General features: G+C 52.0%; 1 protein-coding gene across 1 annotated transcript in view; it reads right to left on the bottom strand.

The window, feature by feature from the left end:
* LOC147091225 (guanine nucleotide-binding protein G(I)/G(S)/G(T) subunit beta-3-like) overlaps window positions 1-14158 on the bottom strand; it is a 129698-nt gene extending 115540 nt beyond the window's left edge. Inside the window, exon 1 of the mRNA XM_085976524.1 lies at window positions 14053-14158. The gene's annotated coding sequence lies outside the window, so the exon portion shown is untranslated. The remainder of the gene's footprint in view (window positions 1-14052) is intronic.
* Window positions 14159-16455: the final 2297 nt, after the last annotated feature.

The following is a 16455-nucleotide window of genomic DNA, read 5'->3' as shown; positions in this document are numbered from 1 at the left end:
TGCGATGCATCCCCTTACGGCCTAGGAGCGGTATTGTCCCATAGATTCCCTGATGGCTCGGAACGGCCGATAGCTTTTGCGTCACGCTCATTGAACTCAGCTGAGCGTAACTATGCCCAGATAGACAGGGAAGCACTCAGCCTGGCATGGAGAGTGAAGAAATTCAACCATTACCTACACGGACAAAAATTTACCTTGCTGACTGACCATCAACCCCTCATCTCCATATTCAACCCTAAAAAAGGTGTCCCCATTATGACGGTGATGCGCTATCAATTACTCATAAAAGACTGAGAGTTAGAAGAGTAACCAAAGGCTTTTATTAACAACAGAATGGAGGTCTGCCTCGCGTGGTCGACCGGTCCATGATACTAAGGGCTGGGGAGCAGTCACCTTTATACTAGGACCTGTGGGAGGAGTCAGCCGAGGCATGTCCAGGCATGTACACAGTGGAATACAAACAGGACAAACAGGAATACAAACAGTGGTTTACCACATTCACCCCTTGTTTAAAATTGAGTCCGGCGGGGTGAAGTGTATTAAAAGTTAGTGTATTGGAGTCTCTCCGGAGGTCTTGTCTGCCGCTGTGATCTGCATGGCGACGGCAGGGGTAGTGAAGTTTCCGGCGTCGAGTCCAGCGTAGGCTGTGGCACAGGCGTGTCGTCCTCGTAGATGTCGAGCGGGTCGCGGGGCCCAGGCCTGCCGTCTGCTGGGGCTGGATATCGGATCGTGGGGGGGGGTGGTAGTGGGTAGTGGGTTACTGCGGCCCCCGAGGGTGCAAGGTCTCTTATGGAGACTGTGTCCTCCCGCCCGTCCGGGTATGCGATGTAAGCATACTGGGGGTTGGCGTGGAGGAGGTCGACCCTCTCGACCAGGGGGTCCATTTTATGGGTCCTCACGTGTCTTCTCAGTAGGACCGGCCCTGGGGACGTCAGCCATGGCGGTAGCGATGTCCCCGATGTGGACTTCCTTGGGAAGACAAACATTTTCTCATGAGGGGTGGTGTTAGTGGCAGTGCAGAGCAGTGACTGAATAGAGTGGAGCGCATCGGGGAGCACATCCTGCCAGCGGGAGGTTGGAAGGCCCCTAGACTTTAAGGCTAGCAGGACGGCCTTCCAAACTGTCGCATTTTCTCTTTCCACCTGTCCGTTCCCCCGGGGGTTGTAACTGGTGGTCCTGCTTGTGGCACTACCCCTAGTTAGCAGGTACTGACGGAGTTCGTCGCTCATAAACGATGAGCCCCGGTCGCTATGGATATAGCTGGGGAAGCCGAACAGGGTGAAGAGGTTGTTCAGACATTTAATGACCGTGGCACTGGTCATGTCCGGGCAGGGGAATGCGAACGGGAAACGGGAGTACTCATCAATAATATTGAGGAAGTACACATTGCGGTCGGAGGAGGGGAGAGGCCCTTTAAAATCGACGCTCAGGCGCTCGAAGGGGCGAGTGGCTTTTATCAGGTGGGCCCTGTCTGGTCTATAAAAGTGCGGTTTGCACTCAGCGCAGACTTGGCAGTTCCTGGTCATGGTCCTGACCTCCTCAATAGAGTAAGGCAGGTTGCGGGCCTTGATGAAGTGGAAGAACCTGGTGACCCCCGGGTGGCAGAGGTCATTGTGGAGGGCCCGCAGTCTATCGATCTGCGCGCTGGCGCAGGTGCCACGCGATAGCGCATCCGGGGGTTCATTTAGCTTCCCGGGCCGGTACAAGATCTCGTAGTTGTAGGTGGAAAGTTCGATTCTCCACCTCAAGATCTTGTCATTTTTGATTTTGCCCCTCTGCTTGTTGTTAAACATAAAAGCAACTGAACGCTGGTCAGTGAGCAGGGTAAATCGTTTTCCGGCCAGGTAGTGCCTCCAATGACGCACAGCCTCCACAATCGCCTGGGCCTCCTTCTCAACAGCGGAGTGTCTGGTCTCCGGGCCTTGGAGGGTTCGTGAAAAGAAGGCCACGGGTCTCCCCGCCTGATTGAGGGTAGTGGCCAGGGCAAAGTCAGACGCGTCGCTTTCCACCTGGAAGGGGATGGATTCGTCCACTGCGTGCATGGTGGCTTTGGCAATGTCCTCCTTGATACGGTGGAAGGCTAAGCGGGCCTCTGCCGTCAAGGGAAAAGAGGTGGACTTGATCAGCGGACGGGCCTTGTCCGCATAGTAGGGGACCCACTGGGCGTAATAGGAGAAAAACCCTAGGCACCTCTTCAGGGCCTTGAGGCAGTGGGGCAGTGGAAGTTCCATAAGGGGACGCATCTGGTCGGGGTCGGGGCCGATGACTCCGTGTTCCACAACACAGCCAAGGATGGCGAGGCGGTTTGTGCGGAATATGCACTTCTCCTTGTTATATGTCAGGTTTAGGAGTTGGGCGGTGCGGAGGAATTTTTCGAGGTTTGCGTCATGGTCCTGCAAGTCACGGCCGCAGATGGTCACATTGTCCAGATATGGGAAAGTGGCCTGCAATGCATTTTGATCTACCATCCGGTCCATCTCCCTTTGGAAGACGGAGACCCCATTGGTGACGCCAAAGGGAACCCTAAGGAAGTGATAGAGGCGGCCGTTTGCCTCAAAGGCAGTGTACTGGCGGTCCTCAGGGCGGATGGGGAGCTGGTGGTACGCTGATTTCAGGTCAATGGTCGAGAAGACGCGGTACTGCGCGATCTGGTTGACCATATCAGCTATACGGGGGAGTGGGTAGGCGTCCAGCAGGGTGTAGCGATTTATTGTCTGGCTGTAGTCGATGACCAGGCGCTGCTTCTCGCCGGTCTTAACGACCACAACCTGGGCTCGCCAGGGGCTGGTGCTGCCCTCAATAATCCCTTCCTTCAGGAGCCGCTCCACTTCGGTTTTAATGAAAACCCTGTCCCCGGCACTGTATCGCCTGCTCTTTGTGGCGATGGGCTTACAGTCGGGGGTGAGGTTAGCAAACAGTTGGGGGGGGGTGACTCTGAGTGTGGAGAGGTTGCACCTGGTGCGCGGCGGGCAGTTTGGAAGCTGCTGGCTGCGGACTGTGAGTGGGGGTAGGGGTCCACCGTACGCCATCGTAACACTTTTAAGGTGGCACTGAAAATCTAACCCCAGCAGGACGGCAGCGCAGAGGTCAGGCAGGACCAGAAGTTTAAAATGATCGTACACGGTCCCGTCTACTACGAGTGTCACCACGCAGTAGCCGCCGATGTCCGCCGACTGGGACTCGGAGGCCATAGAAATCCGCTGTTGCGCAGGCAGGACTGGGAGAGAGCAACGCCGCACCGTGTCGGGGTGGATGAAGCTCTCCGTGCTCCCAGAGTCAAAAAGGCAGATTGTATCGTGACCATTTACCTTAATGTCCATTGTGGAACTGGCCAGTTGGTGCGGTCTCGCTTGGTCCAGTGTAACGGATGCCAGCGTAGGGGTCGGTGTGTCGCTGCGGGTATCAGATGAGGCGGTGTCGGGGGCCTGCTGCGTCCCGGCTGTCGTCCAAGATGGCGGCGTCCATGATCCCCATGTGGCTGGAGGCGTCCAAAATGGCTGCTGTACCGGTGATTCGCACATGGCCAGGGATGTCCAAGATGGCGGCCCGCATGGCCCACACGCGGCGCTGCTGGGGTTCGGGGTGGCTTTGGCCCTGCAGACGCTAGCGTAGTGTCCCTTCTTCCCGCAGCCCGAGCAGATCGCGTTTTTCGCCGGGCAGCGCGCTCTGGGGTGTTTTGCCTGGCCACAGAAGTAGCATTTCTGGCCTTGGGGCACTGCTGTCTGGCCTTGGGACACTGCTGCGGTAGTTGGGCCGTTGTTGGGGTGTGGCTGGGGTGGCACGGCGCTATGAGGCAGTCCTACTGTGTCCCAGGCTGTCATTCCCCGCGGCGTCCACGGTGCAGAGGAGTAGGCATCCATGCCCTGGTAGGCTGCATCCAACGATAGTGCGAGTTCAGAGGCCTTGTTGAGGTCGAGGTTACTCTGCTCCAACAGTCGCTGTCGGGTGTAATTGGATCTGTGGCCCGCTACAAAAGCGTCCCGGATAAGTTCCTCTGTGTACACGGCGGCCTTTACATCCTTACAACCACAGGCCCGGCCAAGCACAGACAGTGCCTGAAGGTATTCCACGGTCGATTCCCCAGGTTGTTGTTTACGACTCCCCAGGAGGTGCCTGGCGTACACTTCGTTCACTGGGCGCGTGTACTGGTCCTTGAGGAGCTTGATAGCGTCCGCGTACGAGGTCGCGTCTTGGATGACCGAGTACACTCGATGGTTCACTTTGGAGGTCAGGACATCCAGTTTGTCCTCGTCCGATTTGATTGCTGCAGAGGCGGTCAGGAATTTATCGAAACACTTAAGCCAGTGAGTAAACTTGGTGGATGAGTCCGCCTCCCGATGATCTAAGTCCAGGCATGCTGGTGTGAGGATCTTCTCCATTATAAAAATGTTGTTAATAAAATTGATGCGCTATCAATTACTCATAAAAGACTGAGAGTTAGAAGAGTAACCAAAGGCTTTTATTAACAACAGAATGGAGGTCTGCCTCGCGTGGTCGACCGGTCCATGATACTAAGGGCTGGGGAGCAGTCACCTTTATACTAGGACCTGTGGGAGGAGTCAGCCGAAGCATGTCCAGGCATGTACACAGTGGAATACAAACAGGACAAACAGGAATACAAACAGTGGTTTACCACAGACGGCACAAAGACTACAGAGGTGGTCCCTTTTTCTAGGGGCACACCAATACAACATTGAATACAAAGGGTCAAAACAGCATGGGAATGCTGACGGTTTATCACGCCTACCGTTGCCAACGATAGAAGAGGCACCTACAGTAGACCCAGTAGAGATATTCCACTCTACCATAGTGGAATGTCTACCGGTGACAAATTCTGCCATTGAAAGGGAGACAAGAAATGACCCTACTCTCTCACGGGTCTACGATTTAACAGTGAAGGGATGGCCAGCACATGGTGAACCACTGTTGCCAGCATTCTCGCAAAGAAGAGAACAGCTGTCAGTGTGCCGAGGAACCTTGATGTGTGGATCCAGAGTGGTGATTCCACCCAAACTCCAGGATAAAGTGCTAAAGGAGCTTCACGAGGGGCATCTGGGTGGAGTGAAAATGAAGAACCTAGCTAGGGCGTTTGTATGGTGGCCAGGTATCGATGGAGACATCGAAGACATGACCAAGAGCTGCCTAGGATGCCAGAAGGTCCAAAATGCTCCGCCACAGGCCCCTCTACATCCATGGGAGTGGCCCTCATCTCCCTGGCAAAGGGTGCACATCGACTTTGCTGGTCCATTTATGGACTCAATGTTCTTAATCGCAGTTGATGCACACTCCAAGTGGCCGGAGGTAATAAAGATGTCCTCCACCACCACGGAGAAAACCATCACAGTATTAAGGACCATATTTGCCAGGAATGGGCTGCCGGAGCAGATATGTTCTGATAATGGACCGCAATTTATGTCCGAAGAATTCAGAAAGTTCTTAAAGAACAATGGGGTAAAGCACTACACGTCCGCCCCATACCATCCCGCCACCAATGGATTGGCTGAAAGGTTTGTCCAGACCTTCAAGAAGGCCATCAAGGCCATGGGTAATGAAGACATAAAACTTCAGCACAAGGTGGATAACTTCTTATTTGCATATAGGAATGCAACGCATATGGTTACTAACCAAACTCCCGCCATGATGTTCTACAATAGAAACCTAAGATGCCGGCTGGATTTGGTCAAGCCCAACATCCGAAGGGACGTGGAGAACCGGCAGTTTCAGGGCATGAATGAAAGGCCAACTAGGGCCTTCCAGATAGGCCAACCGGTTTTGGCCCGGGACTACCGTACCGAGAAATGGCAGCCTGGAACTATCTGCACACGATTAGGACCACTGATGTATACCGTGGACATCGGAGACAGCATAATAAGGCGCCATGCTGACCAAATCATCAAGTCATCCGAAAAGGGACAACCTAGACCACCACTCTATACATCTAACGATGAAGTAGAGATAACCATATCTACCTCCGATCCAGTGATACTGGAGCCCGATGAACCCGACACTGGCCTTCAAGCTGAATCAGCCTTGCCAGAAGAACCTACTACACCACCAGAAACTACTACACCCCCGAGGCGTTATCCGGACCGAGTCAGGAAGCCTCCTGAGAGACTAACTTATAATTAATTAATACAGCAATGTATATTATTTTGCATATAACATGTAATTAATAATTACTTAAAATATGATGTACTAGTTAGCTAGAAGGGGAGGAATTGTGGTGTATGTGCCTTTAAGAGCAATTATGGTCTATGTGCCTTTAAGAGCCCCAGGTGTGCGTAATGCCGGTAATTGCCACTTGGGCTATATAAGCCAGTGTATTGTGTATATCCTTTAGAACCCCCCCCAGACTTGCTTAGTAAATACCTATGAACCAACTCCTGTCTTCAGTGTTTTTATCTACACACGGACACTACACCCTCACAGGAACACACTGATATACCCAATCCCTCTCTGTAACATTCTAATATACACCACAGCCCTCACTGTAACACTCTGATGCACCCCACCCCCTCACTGTAAAACACTGATATACACCACATCCCTCACTGTAACACTCTGATATACCCCACACCCCTCACTGTAACACTCTGATATACCCCACACCCCCCACTGTAACACTCAGATATACCCCACACCCCTCACTGTAACACTCTGATATACCCCACACCCCTCACTGTAACACTCTGATGCACCCCACCCCCTCACTGTAAAACACTGATATACACCACATCCCTCACTGTAACACTCTGATATACCCCACACCCCTCACTGTAACACTCTGATATACCCCACACCCCCCACTGTAACACTCTGATATACTCCACACCCCTCACTGTAGCACTGATATACCCCACACCCCTCACTTTAACATTGATATACCCCACACCCCTCACTGTTACACTCTGATATACCCAACACCCCTCACTGTAACACTCTGATATACGTCACACCCCTCACTGTAACACTCTGATATACATCACATGCCTCACTGTAACACAGTGATATACCCCACGCGCCTCACTGTAACACTCTGATAAACCACACACCCCTCACTTTAAAATACTGATATACCCCACACCCCTCACTGTAGCAATCTGATATACCCCACTCCCCTCACTGTAATGCACTAGTATACCCCACACCCCTCTCTGAAACACCCTGATATACCCCAAACCCCTCACTGTAAGACTCTGATATACCCCACAACCCTCACTGTACCACATTGATAAACCCCACACCCCCCACAGTGTAACACTCTGATATACACCACACCCCTAACTGTAACACTCTGATATACCTCACACCCCTCACTGTAACACACTGTTACACCCCATAACCCTCACTATAACAATCTGATATACCCCACACCCCTCACTTTAACACACTGATATACCCCACACCCCTCACTGTAACACACTGATATACCTCACACCCCTCACTGTAACACACTGTTATACCCCATAACCCTCACTATAACAATCTGATATACCCCACACCCCTCACTTTAACACACTGATATACCCCACACCCCTCACTGTAACACACTGATATACCCCACACCACTCACAGTAACACACTGTTATACCCCACACCCCTCACTGTAACACTGATATACCCCACACCCCTCACTGTAACACACTGATATACCCCTCACCACTCACAGTAACACACTGTTATACCCCATACCCCTCACTATAACAATCTGATATAACCCATACCCCTCACTATAACAATCTGATATACCCCACACCCCTCTTTGTAACAATCAAATATAGCCCGCAATCCTCACTGCAACACTGATATACAATGCACCACTCACTGTAACACTCTGATATAAACGCCAGACCCCTCACTGTAACACTCTGATGTACCCCACACCCTCACTGTAACACTCTGATATACCCCACACCCCTCACCGTAACACACTGATATACCCCACACACCTCACTATAAAATTGATATACCCCACACCCCTCACTGTAACACTGATATAACCCACACACCTCACTTTAACACACTGATATACACCACACCCCTCACTGTAACACTCTGAAATACCCACACCCCTCACTGTAACACTGATATATCCCACACCCCTCACTGTAACACTCTGATATACCCCACACACCTCACTGTAACAGTCTGATATACCCCACACGCCTCACGGTAACACTCTGATATACCCCACACCCCTCGCTGAAACACTCTGAAATACCTCACACCTCTCACTGTAACACTCTGATATACCCCACACTCTTCACTGTAACACTCTGAAATACCTCACATCCCTCACTGTAACACTCTGATATACCCCACAATTCTCAATGTAACACTCTGATAAATGCTCCCGGGGCAGGTACAGCATGGGTTAGATACAGAGTTAAGCACCCTCTACACTGTCCCATTAAACACTCCCGGAGCAGGTACAGAACGGGTTAAATACAGAGTAAAGCGCCCTCTACACTGTCCCATCAAACACTCCCAGGGCAGGTACAGCACGAATTAGATCCAGAATAAAGCTCCCTCTACACCGTCCCATCAAACACTCCCAGAGCAGGTACAGCACGGGGTTAGGTACAGAGTAAAGCTCCCTCTACACTGTCCCATCAAACACTCCCAGGGCAGGTACAGCACGGGGTTAGATACAGAGTAAAGCTCCCTCTACACCGTCCCATCAAACACTCCCTGGGCAGTTACAGCACGGTTTAGATACAGAGTCAAGCTCCCTCTACACTGTCCCATCAAACACTCCCAGGGCATGTGGAGCACGTGTTAGATACAGAGTAAAGCTCCCTCTAAACTGTCCCTTCAAACACTCCCAGGGCAGGTACAGCACAGGTTAGATACAGAGTAAAGCTCCGTCTACACTGTCCCATCAAACACTCCCAGGGCAGGTATAGCACAGGTTGGATACAGAGCAAAGCTCCCTCTACACCGTCCCATCAAACACTCCCGGGGCAGGTACAGCACGGTTTAGATACAGAGTAAAGCTCCCTCTACACTGTCCCATCAAACACTCCCAGGACAGGTACATCACGGGTTAGATAGAGAGTAATGCTCCGTCTATACTGTCCCTTCAAACAGTCCCAGGGCAGGTACAGCACGGCTTAGATACAGAGTAAAGCTCCCTCTACACTGCCCCATTAAACACTCCCAGAGCAGGTACAGCACGGGTTAGATACAGAGTAAAGCTCTCTCTACACTGTCCCATCAAACACTCTCAGGGCAGGTACAGCACGGGTTAGATACAGAGTAAAGCTCCCTCTACACTGTCCCATCAAAAACTCCCAGGGCAGGTACAGCATTGATTAGTTACAGAGTAAAGCTCCCTCTACACTGTCACATCAAATACTCCCAGGGCAGGTACAGCACGGGGATAGATACAGAGTAAAGCTCCCTCTACACTGTCCCATCTAACACTCCCAGGGCAGGTACAGCACGGGGTTAGATACAGAGTAAAGCTCCCTCTATACTGTCCCATCAAACACTCCCAGGGCAGGTATAGCACAGGTTAGATACAGAGTAAAGCTCCCTCTACACCGTCCCATCAAACACTCCAGCGGCAGCTACAGCATGGGTTAGATACAGAGTAAAGCTCCCTCTACACTGTCCTATCAAACACTCTTAGGGCAGGGACAACACGGGTTAGATACAGAGTAAAGCTCCCTCTACACCGTCCCATCAAACACTCCCAGGCCAAGTACAGCATGGGTTAGATACAGAGTAAAGTTCCCTCTACACTGTCCCATCAAACACTCCCAGGGCAGGTACAGCACGGGCTAGATACAGAGTAAAGCTCCCTCTACACTGTCCCATCAAACACTCCCAGGGCAGGTACAGCCTAGGTTAGATACAGGGTAAAGCTCCCTCTACACTGCCCCTTCAAACAATCCCTGGGCAGGTACAGCACGGGTTAGAGACATAGTAAAGCTACCTCTACACTATCCCATCAAACACTCCCAGGGCAGGTACAGCACGGGTTAGATACAGAGTAAAGCTCCCTCTACACTGTCCCATCAAACACTCCCAGGGCAGGTACAGCACGGTGTTAGATACAGAGTAAAGCTCCCTCTACACTGTCCCATCAAACACTCCCAGGGCAGGTACAGCACGGGTTAGATACAGAGTAAAGCTCCCTCGACAGTGTCTCATCAAACACTCCCAGGGCAGGTACAGCACGGGTTAGATACAGAGTAAAGCTCCCTCTAAACTGTCCCATCAAACACTCCCAGGGCAGGTACAGCACGGGTTAGATACAGTGTAAAGCTCCCTCCATACTGTCCCATCAAACACTCCCAGGGCAGGTACAGCATTGGTTAGATACAGAGTAAAGCTCCCTCTACACTGTCCCATCAAACACTCCCAGGGCAGGTACATCATTGGTTAGATACAGAGTAAAGCTCCCTCTACACTGTCCCATCAAACACTCCCAGGGCAGGTACAGCACGGGTTAGATACAGAGTAAAGCTCCCTCTACACCGTCCCATCAAACACTCCAGGGGCAGGTACAGCATGGGTTAGATACAGAGTAAAGCTCCCTCTACACCGTCCCATCAAACACTCCAGGGGCAGATACAGCATGGGTTAGATACAGAGTAAAGCTCCATCTACACTGTCCCATCAAACACTCCCGGGGCAGGTACATCACAGGTTAGATACAGAGTAAAGCTCCCTCTATACTGTCCCATCAAACACTCCCAGGGCAGGTATAGCACAGGTTAGATACAGAGTATAGCTCCCTCTACACCGTCCCATCAAACACTCCAGGGGCGGGTACAGCATGGGTTAGATACAGAGTAAAGCTCCCTCTACACTGTCCCATCAAACACTCCAGGGGCAGGTACAGCACGGGCTAGATACAGAGTAAAGCTCCCTCTACACTGTCCCATCAAACACTCCCAGGGCAGGTACAGCCTAGGTTAGATACAGGGTAAAGCTCCCTCTACACTGCCCCTTCAAACAATCCCTGGGCAGGTACAGCACGGGTTAGAGACATAGTAAAGCTCCCTCTACACGATCCCATCAAACACTCCCAGGGCAGGTACAGCACGGGTTAGATACAGAGTAAAGCTCCCTCTACACTGTCCCATCAAACACTCCCAGGGCAGGTACAGCACGGTGTTAGATACAGAGTAAAGCTCCCTCTACACTGTCCCATCAAACACTCCTAGGGCAGGTACAGCATGGGTTAGATACAGAGTAAAGCTCCCTCTAAACTGTCCCATGAAACACTCCCAGGGCAGGTACAGCACGGGTTAGATACAGAGTAAAGCTCCCTCGACAGTGTCTCATCAAACACTCCCAGGGCAGGTACAGCACGGGTTAGATACAGAGTAAAGCTCCCTCTAAACTGTCCCATCAAACACTCCCAGGGCAGGTACAGCACGGGTTAGATACAGTGTAAAGCTCCCTCCATACTGTCCCATCAAACACTCCCAGGGCAGGTACAGCACGGGGTTAGATACAGAGTAAAGCACCCTCTACACTGTCCCATCAAACACTCCCAGGGCAGGTACAGCACGGGGTTAGATACAGAGTAAAGCTCCCTCTACACTGTCCCATCAAACACTCCCAGGGCAGGTACAGCACGGTTTAGATACAGAGTAAAGCTCCCTCTACACTGTCCCATCAAACACTCCCAGGGCAGGTATAGCACAGGTTGATACAGAGTAAAGCTCCCTCTGCACCGTCCCATCAAAAACTCCCGGGGCAGGTACAGCACGGGTTAGATGCAGAGTAAAGCTCCCTCTACACTGTCCCATCAAACACTCCCGGGGCAGGTACATCATGGGTTAGATACAGAGTAAAGCTGCCTCTAAACTGTCCGATCAAACACTCCCAGGGCAGGTACAGCACAGGGTTAGATACAGAGTAAAGCTCCCTCTGCACCGTCCCATCAAACACTCCCTGGGAAGGTACAGCACGGTTTAGATACAGAGTAAAGCTCCGTCTACACAGTTCAATCATACACTCCCAGGGCAGGTACATCACGGGTTAGATACAGAGTAAAGCTCCCTCTACACCGTCCCATCAAACACTCCCACGGCAGGTACAGCACGGGTTAGATACAGAGTAAAGCTCCCTCTACACTGTCCCATCAAACACTCCCGGGGCAGGTCCAGCACGGGTTAGATACAGAGTAAAGCTCCCTCTACACTGTCCTATCAAACACTCCCAGGGCAGGTACAGCACAGATCAGATACAGAGTAAAGCTCCCTCTACACTGTCCCATCAAACACTCCCAGGACAGGTACATCACGGGTTAGATACAGAGTAATGCTCCCTCTATACTGTACCTTCAAACACTCCCAGGGCAGGTAAAGCACGGGTTATATACAGAGTAAAGCTCCCTCTACACTGTCCCCATCAAACACTCCCAGGGCAGGTACAGCATGGGTTAGATACAGAGTAATGCTCCCTCTATACTGTCCCTTCAAACACTCCCAGGGCAGGCACAGCATGGGTTAGATACAGAGTAAAGCTCCCTCTACACTGCCCCATCAAACACTCCCAGAGCAGGTACAGCACGGGTTAGATACAGAGTAAAGCTCCCTCTACACTGTCCCATCAAACACTTCCAGGGCAGGTACATCATTGGTTAGATACAGAGTAAAGCTCCCTCTACACTGTCCCATCAAACACTCCCAGGGCAGGTACAGCACGGGTTAGATACAGAGTAAAGCTCCCTCTACACCGTCCCATCAAACACTCCAGGGGCAGGTACAGCATGGGTTAGATACAGAGTAAAGCTCCCTCTACACCGTCCCATCAAACACTCCAGAGGCAGATACAGCATGGGTTAGATACAGAGTAAAGCTCCATCTACACTGTCCCATCAAACACTCCCGGAGCAGGTACATCACAGGTTAGATACAGAGTAAAGCTCCCTCTGTACTGTCCCATCAAACACTCCCAGGGCAGGTATAGCACAGGATAGATACAGAGTATAGCTCCCTCTACACCGTCCCATCAAACACTCCAGGGGCAGGTACAGCATGGGCTAGATACAGAGTAAAGCTCCCTCTACACTGTCCCATCAAACACTCCCGGGGCAGGTACATCACAGGTTAGATACAGAGTAAAGCTCCCTCTACACTGCCCCATCAAACACTCCCAGAGCAGGTACAGCACGTGTTAGATACAGAGTAAAGCTCCCTCTACACTGTCCCATCAAACACTCCCAGGGCAGGTACAGCACAGGTTAGATACGGAGTAAAGCACCCTCTACACTGTCCCATCAAACACTCCCAGGGCAGGTACAGCACGGGGTTAGATACAGAGTAAAGCACCCTCTACACTGTCCCACCAAACACTTCCAGGGCAGGTACAGCATTGGTTAGATACAGAGTAAAGCTCCCTCTGCACTGTCCCATCAAACACTCCCGGGGCAGGTACAGGATTGGTTAGATACAGAGTAAAGCTCTCTCTACACTGTCCCATCAAACACTCCCGGGGCAGGTACAGGATGGGTTAGATACAGAGTAAAACTCTCTCTACACTGTCCCATCAAACACTCCCAGAGCAGGTACAGCACGGGTTAGATACAGAGTAAAGCTCCCTCTACACTGTCCCATCAAACACTCCCAGGGCAGGTACAGCACGGGGTTAGATACAGAGTAAAGTTCCCTCTACATCGTCCAATCAAACACTCCCTGGGCAGGTACAGCATGGTTTAGATACAGATTAAAGCTCCCTCTACACTGTCCCATCAAACACTCCCAGGGCAGGTACAGCACGAGGTTAGATACAGAGTAAAGCTCCCTCTACACTGTCCCATCAAACACTCCCAGGGCAGGTACAGCACGGGGTTTGATACAGAGTTAAGCTCTCTCTACACTGTCCCATCAAACACTTCCTGGGCAGGTACAGCATGGTTTAGATACAGAGTAAAGCTCCCTCTACACTGTCCCATCAAACACTTCCTGGGCAGGTACAGCATGGTTTAGATACAGAGTAATGCTCCCCCTACACTGTCCGATCAAAAACTCCCAGGTCATGTATTTATGAACTGCAGGTGAATCATTGAGCTATGAATTGTTGACTTACTTCGGTTGCTGTGTTCTTTGTGCGTGTGTTTGTCTCTTCTCAGTCCCTGCCTCTGGTGCTCTCCTGTTAGTGATGGGAAGGGAGGTGTCAGCGGGGATTGTCAGATGAGATGAACAAAAGCTGACAGACGTGAGCAAAGCTTTTCAAAGCTGAGATCAGTCAGGGCTCGTCTGTGCAGATGGGAAGGATTAAAAAGCATTCTGTGACCTCGCGGTTTGTGTGTGTGTGTGTGTTTCTGGTTTGGATTGTACGGCTGTCTCAGTGGGTGTGTTTGTGTGCGAGTGTGAATGTGCAGGTGTGTGTGTGTGTGTGTGTGTCTCGAAGTTGTCAGACTGCTTGTCGAACATCCGTAGAAACACAGAAGATAGGAGCAGGAGTCGGCCATTCGGCTTCTCGAGCCTGCTCCGCCATTCAATGAGATCCTGGCTGATCATCCAAACTCAGTACCCTGTCCCTGCTTTCTCCCCATATCCCTTGTTCCCTTTAGCCTTAAGAAATATATCTAACTCCTTCTTGAATATATTTAATGAATTGGCCTTAACTGCCTTGTGTTGTAGAGAATTCCACAGGTTCACCACTCTCTGGGTGAAGAAATTCCTCCTCATCTCTGTCCTAAATGGCTTACCCCTTATCCTTAGACTGTGACCCCTGGTTCTGGACTCCCCGACCATCGGGAACATCCTTCCTGCATCTAGTCTGTCTAGTCCTGTTAGAATTTTATAAGTTTCAATGAGATCCCCTCTCATTCTTCTAAACTCCAGCGAGTATAAGCCCAATCGACACAATCTCTCCTCATACGTCATCCCTGCCATCCCAGGTATCAGCCTGGTGAATCTTCGCTGCACTCCCTCCATGGCAAGAACATCCTTCCTCAGGTAAGCTGTACTGGACAAGCAGGAATTTCCTCCAGCTGAATATTGGGATCACCGAAGCCATTGTCTTTTTAATATCGAGGCATTGTCAGACCGGAGGCCAGTGTAGGTCAACGAGCACAGGGGTGATGATGGGTGAACGGGACTCGTGCGAGTTAGGATGTGGGGCAGAAAGAGTTTTGGACGAGCTCAAGTTTATGTCGGGTGTCCGATGGGAGTCCGGCCGGGGGAGCGCTGGTGTAGTTGAGTCTGGAGGTGGCAAAGGCTCAGACGAGGGATCCGGCGGCAGACGGGGGTGAGGTTGGGCGGAGATGGGCGATGTTACGAAGTTAAAAGGAGCCGGTCTTGGTGACCTGCGTCTGTAATCCCCTCGGCCTCAGCACAGACCCCCCTCCCCCCGACCCCAAGGACACTAATGCTCTTTTAAAGGCACTTAACTGCTCAGCGGTCCAAATCGGGGCCTAACAGCAGGTTAATCCTGGATTCTTTGTGAGCGAGGGAAATGAGCCAAATAGCCACAGTACGACCCAATTGTCACGTTATTGGTCACGGGCTGGTTCACCTTGATTGACTCGGTGTGGGACTGAGCCCCACACACACACACAGGGCAGGAAAGGCCCAGGCTCCATTCCCGGCCTGTGCTGAGTTAGCCTGATCTCACACCCGGTGTGGGACTGAGCCCCACACACACACACGCAGAGCAGGAAAGGCCCAGGCCCCATTCCCGGCCTATGCTGAGTTAGCCTGATCTCACACCCTGTATGGGACTGAGCCCCACACACACACAGAGCAGGAAAGACCCAGGCTCCATTCCCGGCCTGTGCTGGGTTAGCCTGATCACACACCCGTTGTGGGACTGAGCCCCTCACACACAAAGAGAGCAGGAAAGACCCAGGCTCCATTCCCGGCCTGTGCTGAGTTAGCCTGATCTCACACCCGGTGTGGGGACTGAGCCCCACACACACAGACAGGGCAGGAAAGGCCCAGGCCCCATTCCCGGCCTATGCTGAGTTAGCCTCATCTCACACCCGGTGTGGGACTGAGCCCCACACACACACAGAGCAGGAAAGGCCCAGGCCCCATTCCCGGCCTGTGCTGAGTTAGCCTGATCTCACACCCGGTGTGGGACTGCGCCCCTCACACACAGAGCAGGAAAGACGCAGGCTCCATTCCCGGCCTGTGCTGAGTTAGCCTGATCTCACACCCGGTGTGGGACTGAGCCCCTCACACACAGAGCAGGAAAGACGCAGGCTCCATTCCCGGCCTGTGCTGAGTTAGCCTGATCTCACACCCGGTGTGGGACTGAGCCCCTCACACAGAGCAGGAAAGGCCCAGGCTCCATTCCCGGCCTGTGCTGAGTTAGCCTGATCTCACACCCGGTGTGGGGACTGAGCTCCACACACACACAGGGCAGGAAAGGCCCAGGCTCCATTCCCGGCCTGTGCTGAGTTATCCTGATCTGACACCTGGTGTGGGACTGAGCCCCACACACAGAGCAGGAAAGGCCCAGGCCCCATCCCCGGCCTGTGTT

This window comes from Somniosus microcephalus, unplaced genomic scaffold (genome assembly GCF_052327205.1).
Source record: "Somniosus microcephalus isolate GS21.2 unplaced genomic scaffold, FLI_Smic_1.0 unresolved_chr3, whole genome shotgun sequence".
In the NCBI taxonomy this organism is placed as follows: Eukaryota; Metazoa; Chordata; class Chondrichthyes; order Squaliformes; family Somniosidae; genus Somniosus; species Somniosus microcephalus.
The sequence above is the reverse complement of the archived record's forward strand: the minus strand, read 5'-3'. Positions and strand labels throughout refer to the sequence as shown.